Source organism: Perognathus longimembris, chromosome 5 (assembly GCF_023159225.1).
Source record: "Perognathus longimembris pacificus isolate PPM17 chromosome 5, ASM2315922v1, whole genome shotgun sequence".
NCBI classification, from domain to species: Eukaryota; Metazoa; Chordata; class Mammalia; order Rodentia; family Heteromyidae; genus Perognathus; species Perognathus longimembris.
The window spans coordinates 28,674,967-28,686,110 of NC_063165.1; positions in this window are offsets into that span (position 1 = coordinate 28,674,967).

Below are 11,144 nucleotides of genomic sequence, written 5' to 3' on the forward strand. Positions count from 1 at the left end.
TTTTATTTTTTTCTTTGGATAAAATATGTACAGCTGTGTAGCAATATGATTGGACAAAAAGTGTATGATCTATTTCTATTAAACAGAATAGAGAGAACTAGCAAGAATTGCTATTCAGATTCTTTAGGGTCTCTCATTTATAACATTTCTTCCTCTGAGGTATGGGATAAGATCCTCCAGAAAGGAATCTTTGCTTTGCTTTCTTTCATTCTTTCTTTTTCTTTTCTTTTGCCAGTCCTAGGGCTGAGTTCAAACTCAGGGCCTGAGCACTGTCCCTGGCTTCATTTTGCCCAAAGCTAGCACTCTGCCACTTGAGCCACAGTGTCATTTCTGGACTTTTCTACATACGTGGTGTGGAGGAATTCAACCCAGGGCTTTATGTATATTAGGCAAGCACTCTTGCCACTAGGCCATATTCCCAGCCCGTCTCCCTTCCTTCCTTCCTTCCTTCCTTCCTTCCTTCCTTCCTTCCTTCCTTCCTTCCTTCCTTTCTTCCTTCCTTCCTTCCTTCCTTTCTTCCTTTCTTTTTACTTTTATTTTTTAGTAAAAGTATGCACAGAGCGGTTGCATTTTCATAAGTAAGGAAATGTATATATTTATTGTCAAACACTGTTACACCTTTCCTAGTTATTCTCCCATTTTCATTTCCCCCTTCCTCTGACTCCCCCGCCACCCACCCATTGTAGAGTTAGTTCATTTCTACTGGGTATCCTTGTAGCATTGGTTCATCCTTGGTCCTTTGTTTTTCTATTTTGTTATTCCCTTTCCCTTACCCAAATCAGTTAAACATATATTCAAGACACAGGGTACCAGAATTAAACACAGTGACTATAGGTGGTAATGCAAAGGGAAAATAAAAAAAGAAAAATAAAGAAATGAAAAAAAAAAGAATTTCATGTAGTACATTAAAGTTAGCAGCATCATCAGAAACAACAGCAACAACAAAAAACTCTTGTTCCATATCTTGGAGAACATTGGCATCATTTTATATGGTCATATGAACATACCTATTGAGCTATTGTTAAGACTGTCTTAACGGAACTTCCCTAATGTCCCACAATCCCACTCCTAGGCATTTACCCAAATGATGACAAACCAGGCCACACTAAAGCTACCAGCACAACTATATTAATTTCAGCATTAATTTACCATAACTAAGATATGGAACCAACCCAGATGTCCCTCAGTAGACGACTGGATCAAAAATATGGTATATATACACAATGGAATTCTATGCTCTCATCAGAAATAATGGCTTTGTCCCATTCATAAGGAAATGGAAAGACTTGGAAAAGATCATATGAAGCGAAGCAAGCCAGTCCCAAGGAAACATAGGCTCTATGGTTTCCTTCATTTGTAACAACTAGAAGGAATTTTTATTACCTACTGCTGGACAGGAGCAAGCCAGAAAATTTCATTACAATCAACACCTATTCAAAAAGGTGGGGCAGCAAGGTAAGTAGATTTCATGTCTGGTATTAGGAAAAAGGAGTTCCCCTATTCATAAAAGTTTATTCATTTGTATTTCATTAGGAATTGAGCTTTATATAAATCTCCTACCAATTAAAATATTTTTATATTTAAATAGTTATACAAAGGAGCTGTCATTTAAGAATGCAGTATGACAATTCAATGTCATTCCTTTCAACATTCTCACTCATCCCTCATGTACTCACCCCTTCCCTCACTGTTCTTGATTTTTGTCTCTATCTCCCCCCTTGTCTCCCTTCCCTTCTTCATTTATCCATTTCTTTCCCATTGATTCCACCCCTTTCAGCATTCAAGTATTTTATTTTACTAAACTGATTTTTGGCTTTTCAAGGAATTATACTATTTGATATCTAGGTTGAATCTAAAATATTTTAGTAAATATATTTGTGTACACTTGGTTACAACGCGATATATTTATATATGAGTTTGTAAGATTTATAGTATTCTTCCAGGTTTTTCCATAGATGGCAGCATAGAATATCATTGTGTAAATATACTGAATTGCCAATATACACATGAAGAAATATTCAATATCTCTGAACACAAAAGAAATGTAAATCAAGGTAACATTGAGATTCCACTTCAGCCCAGTTAGAAAGGCCATTATCAAGGAAACTAATAATAACAGATACGGGCAGGGATGTGGCCAAAAGGGAACGCTAATACACTGTTGGTGGGAATGTAAACTTGTTCAACCACTCTGAAAAACAGTATGGAGGTTCCTTGAAACACTAGCCATAGAACTTTCATATGACCCACTCCTGGGTACTTACTTAAATGATCACAAGAAAAGCTGCAATAAAGCAACCAGCACAAACATGTTCATTGCAACATTATTTATCATATCTAAAATATTATGCAATCAACCCAGATGCCTCTCAGTGCATATATGCATTCCATTCCTTTACAAATGGTATAATATCATTCTTTCTAATGGATGAGTACAATTCCACTGTGTACACACACACACACACACACACACACACACACACACACACTTTTTGATCTATTCTTCCATTGAAGGAACATCTGGGCAGGAACTTTCTGAGTAAGGATCCAGTAGCACAGCAAATCAAAGAAAGACTTGAAAAATAGTACTACATCAAAGTAAAAAGTTTCTGTACAGGAAAGGGAAACCATGTTTTTTATTCTTATTATAGAAACATAGGTTTATTGTTCATAGTAAGCATGAAGTATCAATTTACTCATCAAGTAAGGATTTTATTGTGTATAGTTAGTTGTGATAAACAATTTTATATATTTCTCACCTCTTAATAAATGCCTCTCATGTTGAAGCTACAAAAACAGAAGTGTTCAAAGAGATATAAATATGTTTAAAAATATGTGCTTAATTTACTCTCTTTAGATATGAATTGTTGTTACTGGAATGGTTATTTTTATCCATACTATAAAAATTACACATAGGGTCATTTGCATTCTGTTGATTATACTAAATTCTTATACTACCTGGGTTTTTCTGTGTGTTGTCTTCTTTAAGTAAAGCAATATCTTGATCAAATAAAAGACTCCAAATTGAAATCTAGATGGTATTGCTTAATATTTTACTTCTTTCACTGTGATTGGCTCTAAAAAATTAAGGTCTGGAACTTAGTGATATCGGAATACTACCCTAAAATTGAAAAATTATTAAAGAAGAATAAATTGAAATGTTTGCTTAAAGTATACAAAACCAATGGTATGTCATTTAATATTCTGTAATTGATTTAACTTCACTTTACAGGGTCAAATAGGTTTTTTTAACCACAGAGTAGTCTATAATATAAGTACAACATAAATATAAAATTGTGCATATTGGATAGTAGTAGCTGATTATTTTGTTTTCTGTAAAAGATACTGATATTATTTGGATGCAGAATAGCCCTCAAAGGTTCATGTACTGGAAGCTTTTATTTTTTTTTCAGAGTGGCAATAGTAGTATATCCAATAATCTTTAAGTGGCAAGGCATATTAGACTGTGTTTAAAGTTTCCAGGTTGTACTCTTGAAAGGGATGATAGAACTTCATCTACTCTGTCTCTCTGCTCTGACTGAGAAATGATTGATTTCTCACCCTAACTGCTTTTCCCATGTACTATGCCATCATACACTCGCATCTGCAGCCAAATCAATGGGACATGCATTCTTGGACTTTGAACACACAAATCTGTAAAGTAAATTATTTCTGTTTTTAAAGGCAGTTTCCTCAGGTACCTCATTTGGTAACACAAAGATAACTAATAGCCTCCATGTAAAGCAAGTATTAATTATTTGTTAAAAATAAAAGAACAAACATTTTAAGAACATTTAGAGGACATATCAATGAACCTAAAATACCCACTTTTAAAATAGTAGGAAAATTTGTAAATATTTTAATTTTAAAATGGATTGCTACATGCCTAGTATAATCTTATGAGCAAAAATAATGGCATGGAAGCGAATGGCATCTAAAATGTAAATAAAACGTTGTTGAAATCATAAACATAATTTCAGTATGACTCGCCTTCCAGTTTATCTGCCTAACTTGTTTTTCTCACACCTGATAGATTTTTTATTTCTTTTATGATGGAACCAGGTGAGAAAACAAATATACAAATATATCTGAGATGAGCAAATTGGTTAGTCAGCCAATTTGTTTCAGAAGAAATATTTTTGAAGTAAACTTCTTAGGTTACTAACTTTATAATAACTTGAGAGATCTGTATGTAGAGTATAGAAAAAAATAGCCATCATCAGAAGCATGTATATAATAACAACAATGCTTTTCTAGTTATCCACGTTATCATTATCCTCTCACACCCTCACTTTCTCTTCGGATCATTTTATGTTCAATCTCTGATTTTAATTTTCCTCTTAATTACAATTTTCTGCTCCTTGAGAATATCAGAGTTGGCTAAAAATTTTCTGAGGCAGACATATTTTCTTGATTAAAATATTTAGCAAATTTTCTATATACTTCAATTAGCTAACATAAAATATTTATTTCACCTAAAAGTCATTTCAAAGGTAATAAATAATAAATAAGCTACCCTCATAAAATAGCATTCTTCCCTTTTCCATAAAACACATATTTTAATTCATTTCTTCCTTATAAAATAACTTTAAGTTCACTCTGTATGTATACATGCATATATATGTATATATAATCATTTATTTTTATTATTGAGGCAATGTTCTTTTTACTACTTTCTTGTAATAGAACTCTATGTAGCATAGGCTGGCCTCAAACTCACAATGTGTTTGTTTCTGCTTCCAAGTTGTGCAATTATAGAAATGTCTCATGATGTTTGGTACAACCTTAAGTTCTTTACATAAAGCCAGTTCTAAAGATGTGACTTGACTTTTTTTTTTTTGTTTTTTTTTTTTTTTTTTGGCCAGTCCTGGGCCTTGGACTCAGGGCCTAAGCACTGTCCCTGGCTTCTTCCCGCTCAAGGCTAGCACTCTGCCACTTGAGCCACAGCGCCGCTTCTGGCCGTTTTCTGTATATGTGGTACTGGGGAATCGAACCTAGGGCCTCGTGTATCCGAGGCAGGCACTCTTGCCACTAGGCTATATCCCCAGCCCTTGACTTTTTTTTTTTTTTTTGCTCAAAGCTAACATCCTACCACTTGAGCCATAGCACCACTTCGAACTTTTTCTGTTTATATGGTACTGAGTTATTGAACTCAGGGCTTCATACATGCAAGACAAGCACTCTACTGCTGAGCCATATTCCCAGCCCAATTGAACTTTGTTTTTAACACATAGTCTTACTATGAGTAATAAACTGTCTCTTTACTCACATCTGTACATCTGTACATGCACAAATAGGTTTTGTATGTTTATATTTGTGGGTGTTTTTTTTTTTGGGGGGGGTTTCTTAAACTGCCTTCTGAAAAAAAATCAATGAAATCCTTCTGAAAAGGACTAATGAAGTCTAAGTTCCTTTAATTTATGTCTGTCTTGGGATGTGTTTTGTCAGATTGAAAACTAAAAGGTTTGTTAAGCCCTCTAAAAATCTAAGTGTTGGATCTGCTTTATTTAGCACAATGCTTTATTCTACTGAAATGATATGACTATCTAGGGCATACTCAAATTTGCAGTTTTAAATGGAGTCAAGGGCTACTAGCTATGGAAAATGAGTTGCTCAGTTATGAAGGCTCAAAAGATAATAGGTTTCAACTGAAGATTTGGTAACCAGTGGCTCTTAAAATCAACCAGAATTTCTTCCTTCCTTCTTTCCTTCCTTCCTTCCTTCCTTCCTTCCTTCCTTCCTTCCTTCCTTCCTTCTTTCCTTCCTTCCTTCCTTTTTTCTTTCTTTCTTTCTTTCTTTCTTTCTTTCTTTCTTTCTTTCTTTCTTTCTCTCTCTCTCTTTCTTTCTTTCTCTCTTTCCCTCTCTTTCTTTCTTTCTTTCTTTCTCTCTTTCTTTCTTTCTTTCTTTCTTTCTTTCTTTCCTTTCTTTCTTTCTTTCTTTCTTTCTTTCTTTCTTTCTTTCTTTCTTTCTTTCTTTCTCCCTCTTTCTCTCTCTCTTTCTTTCTTTCTTTCTTTTTTCTTTCTTTCTTTCTTGGTGAGAACATAATTATTTCCAATTTTTAAGAAAAAAAGAGCAACTTTATTGTGCCAGGCCTTGAGTGTTGTGTCTAGTCTCCTTGCTCTGATCTGGTCAATATGGCACCCCATTTTAGCACTCCATTAGAATTGATATGGGTTGTCAGCTGTCGTCTGGGTATCTGATGGCAGGCAAGGAAGAGCATGAATGGTCTAGAACTCACAGCATGATCTGGAAACCTAGAGGAATGGACTACAACCTGTTTTCTTGTCACCTGTGACCTTAGTGGTAATGTATATTGTGGGGCCCATGGCCTTTCCTGGTGGAACTACATCCAAACACCTGACCAGGCGACAAAGAAGCTGAAGCACAATGAAAAAGATGCATCCGTTTTGGATACAGATGTAGCTTCTCATCAACAAAGTAAGTCTCCAGGTCAGCTACTCAAAGGTGTTTATATGTTTGTTTGTTTGTTTTTTATCACTTTTTCTTCCTTTGCTCACCCAAGCAGCTCTGATGGAGAAAATGTAGATGCCTTAACCAACGTGTTGAGAGACTATCATAAATAAACTGTCCTAGGGCAGACAGTGAGGAAGGGGAGGTCGTGAGTACCAAGGAATGCAGCAGTATTGCGTCATACCATGCCTGTTGGCTTACTATTCAATGTGTATCTTCATTTAAAAAAAATATTTTAAAGGTGCTATACAACAGGGGGCTGGGGGCTGGGTTTACAGTTACACTAGTAAGGTAATGAATATATATATATGTATATATATACATATATATATATATATATATACATATATGTATTGGACAGCGTTATTCCTTCCCTGGTTTTCTCCCGCTTTCTCTCCCCACCCCCACTCCCCACCACCACTCCAAGTTATAAAATTCATTTACAACATAATTTCTAGTAGCACTGTTGCATTGGTTCACCCTTTGTCCCACTGTTAGGTGATTTTGTGATTTCCCCCTCCCTTTCTTTAGACTTTATCTGACATAAAGTCTAAGTGAGTAAATAGATTCATTACTAATAAAAACATTTCACAGTTGTGTTTTTGAGAGCAATTTACACTCACATTTTCTTAACAAAATAAGGTTTAAATGACTGATAGACATTTCTACTTATTGGAATAAGAAGTCAAACCGTTTACTACTTCAGTAGCCTTCTATTAGTCAAATTATTTCTAATTTTACAAAAAGAAAATCCCCTATTCTTCTCATATAATTGACCACTCTGTTATTTTTTTAGTTTAACTATTGTTATCCTGAATATAAGTTCATATGCATTTTGTAGAAAGGACCGTGTATGTATATAAATATATACATGTATGTGTGTTTGTGTGTGTATACATACATATATACATATACATATGCATATACATTGGTTTTAATTAGAAATCTCCTGAAGGCAACAAAGTTGAAGTACTATCATTATTGATACTCTTTTTGTACAAGGAGCATTTAAATTCTGAGTAAACAAAGTAACAAGATTTTATAGCCAAGGAAGTAAATGTGAATCATAAGTTTGAAATAGTGACTATAGCAGTTAAGAGGTGGAAAAACCCTCTGGAAAAATACTTTCTAAAGAGAAAAGTTAAAAATTACTAAAAATACATTTTAAATACAGAACAATCCAAGTAAATCTTTTACACAGAATATAAGAAATACAAAATACGCAGGAGATTTGCTATTTTTCCCATGTTTACCTGCAGTCAACCACCAGAAAAAACAAAACCACAAGAATATTTCAAATGATACTTCTAAGAGAATGCAATTAACTTTCTGTGAGAGAATACGGGGATATCACTTAATTTTTTAAATTTGCTTTGACAGTTCTATTTAGCTAATTTGGAGCAATTTAGTCTCATAGCAATATAAATGAAATTCATAATATGATAAAAGCAAAATTCCTTGTATTGTTTAATTAAATATACCTTATTATTTAGGGAGAAAAATTTACTTAGGAACCCTATGCACATCTAAACCAGAAAATGGAAAACTATTCTGAATCATGTTGTTAAATTATTTGGAAATAGACAATACCACCTAAAAAAGGTAACTGTCCAGATAGTGCCAATTATTATAATAAAGTAATAAATAATGCACCAATGGACAAAAACTTTAGACACTGTAACTGCCTTAATAAATCCACATAGGGAATGTCAAAGCTTGTTTACTTACAAAAGAAAGTCCTGGACAGTTGTTCTGTTCCTCCAAACATGTATTAAAAGTAAAATATTCAGGCATAAAGCAGTATGTTTTAATAGGTAAATTAATGAACAAGTCAAATAAGACTTTGAGAAAAAATATTTTATCAACTGATTCAAAAGACTGAAATTTATTGTATGCATGTAGAACTTCTGTGGTTTTTTAAATTTTTTATCTAAATGTCTAAATCCTGCTTGAATTGAAAGGAACTGAAGAGCACTAAGAATGAGGTTTTTTTTTTCTTTTTATCTCAGCAGTCATAAATTTACATGCATTTTTCCCAAGGTAATGAAACTTTTTCTAATATTCTTTGCTATGAGGAGATCAGTCATTACTTTGCACATTCAATTACACAATACCAAAGGCCTGTGGTCATAAATGCCACTTTTATAGTTATATAACTTATGCTTTTGCTTTCCTGTATACAGAAAAGCTGTAGAACCAACAGCGTTTGGAATATCTGTAGCATGTGTTCCTTTCTAATGTTTTATTTATGTGACAGAAAAGGTGGAAATTGGCTATGTGCTCAAAAGGCTGAGATCTGAGAGTCCTGGTTGGAAGCCAGAAATGGTAGGAAAGCACAAAAGACTCTTTTCAGGAATTAATCAACAAAAGAAGTTAGAAGTGGAGCTATAGCTTGAATGGTGGCACAAAAGCTCAGGGACAGGGCACAGGCCTTAACTTCAACCTCCAGTACTGGCACGCCAAGAAAAGGTAGAATTTATGAAATGGGGTATCAAAATCAAAATGGAAAGTGGAAATTTATTATTTATTTAACTTTCGTGAAAATGCTAATCTACGTATTGATTGATTAAAATAATTGGTCTTCTGTAAAAAGAACTTTCCTAACTTCAAAATTAGTCAGGGGCTGGGAATGTGGCTTAGCGGTAGAATATTTGCCTAGCATACATGAAGCCCTGGGTTTCGATTTTCTCAGCACCACCACACACGCAGAAGAAGAAGCCGGAAGTGTGCTGTGACTCAAGAAGTAGAGTGCTAGCCTTGAGACAGGGACAGTGCTCAGGCCCTGAGTACTACCCTACGACTAGCAAAAAAAGAAAAGAAAAGAAAAGAAAAGAAAAGAAAAGAAAAGAAAAGAAAAGAAAAGAAAATTAGTCAATAAATATATGCTTATTATTTATCATATCAATCTCAATATTGTGCTTTTTTATTTTGCCTAGGAGCTGTCCCTGAGCTTTTTGATCAGGTTTAGATACTGATTTTTCTATTTGTGTTTGACATAAAAATTTCATCCCACTATTTACTATTCATGACTAAAGTTAGATAATATTACATGGTATAAAGAAGCAATGCGTAGAACTTCTATTCATATTCTAATATTAAACTTTATATTTGAATTATATGAGCAACAGTAAGAATTCAACATGAGAAAATATTATCTAATCTAAATGTAATTACAGTCAAATTATTTTTTCATCCAAAAAAGGTTTACGAGAAATATACATATTTTACAACTATAGGAGTTCCCATTTTAGAATGAAATTATATACTACAAATGATGTTTAGAATAAAATTCCTGAGGAATTATAGATTGTTAAATAATAAAACCATTTATTAAGTACTTAAAAACAAAAACAAATGCTATCTTTTTTTTTTCTTTATTTAATTGTCAAACTGATGTACAGAGAAGTTATAGTTTCATATGTTAGGCATTGGATACATTTCTTGTACTGTTTGTTACCTCCTTCCTCATTCAAATGCTATCTTTTGAAATAAAGAAAATTGGTAATGTATAATTTGATTCCTTGAGAAAACATGAAATAGCTACCTTTAAAAATTCCTAAGGAAAATAGGAATTGTTTCCTTAGATTTTTTTTTCATGATTCAGAGATAAAAATACACAGCCATTATTGTGGATGGATAACAATTCCTTATTTTTTTCTTATTTTCTTTTCTAACTTCAAGGCCTGATCTTAGCAGTAGGTTAGATAAATATGAATAAGAATCTCCATGGGAACTAGTTGATATTTAGTATCTACATTTGTCTCTCATTTTATTTAGCTATTTCCTCTAACACCTACTTTTTCCCTGTGAAATAAATTACAAGCCTCCTTTGTATCCATTTGAGAGGTCTTGGCACAAATTATACATTTTTTTCATATCTAATAGCATATATATCTGTATATTTAACTGTACAGCCCTATTTACACATCGTATTTTACTCAGATCTAAAGAGGATTCAAGGTGACTTATTGACAAAAACAAGGAAGTCCTAATCATATTTATGTGCCTGTATATCTTTTGAAGTTTTTTCAATGAGACGGTTGCACATACAGGAGTTTACAAATAGAATTAATGGATGTATATATTTCCCTGACATAGAATTTTAAAATTATTTCTGGGGCAATAGAAATAATGAGTTCTAAGGTCATGATCGATTTTATACATATAAAGGTATCTTTAAATCGAAATCACTTCCTCAATGATTAGCCTTTCACTCATTTTTAACTAATAATGACAATTACATTAATCATAAAAGAATGCTTACTTATTTTAGAACTCATTTTTGAGACAAAATCCAAAGTAACTTATTCATAATCACATCAGTTTTACATAGTGAAGGACAACAGTGCTTTGAAATTCTTTTGAATGTGGTTGTACATAGATCAGGTCATGTTCCTCCTTTGGCAAAGTCCCTAGGCCTTCTGGCTTAATTTGTTTAGCCTCCACTTGATAGCCTTTAGCTTTACTCTATCCCTCTATAATTCTCACAGCTTCCCATGCTCACACTTCTACCTTTGGGAAAGTATTTTAAAGAATTTGAGCCTGAGAAGGATTTAAAGTCTATATTCCCTGAATTTGGAAAGAAAAGAAGCACTTATGTGTCATTATCAAGATGCGATACAAGATAGCATATGATATGATGTCTTTCATACATACCTAAAATAAAAATAATA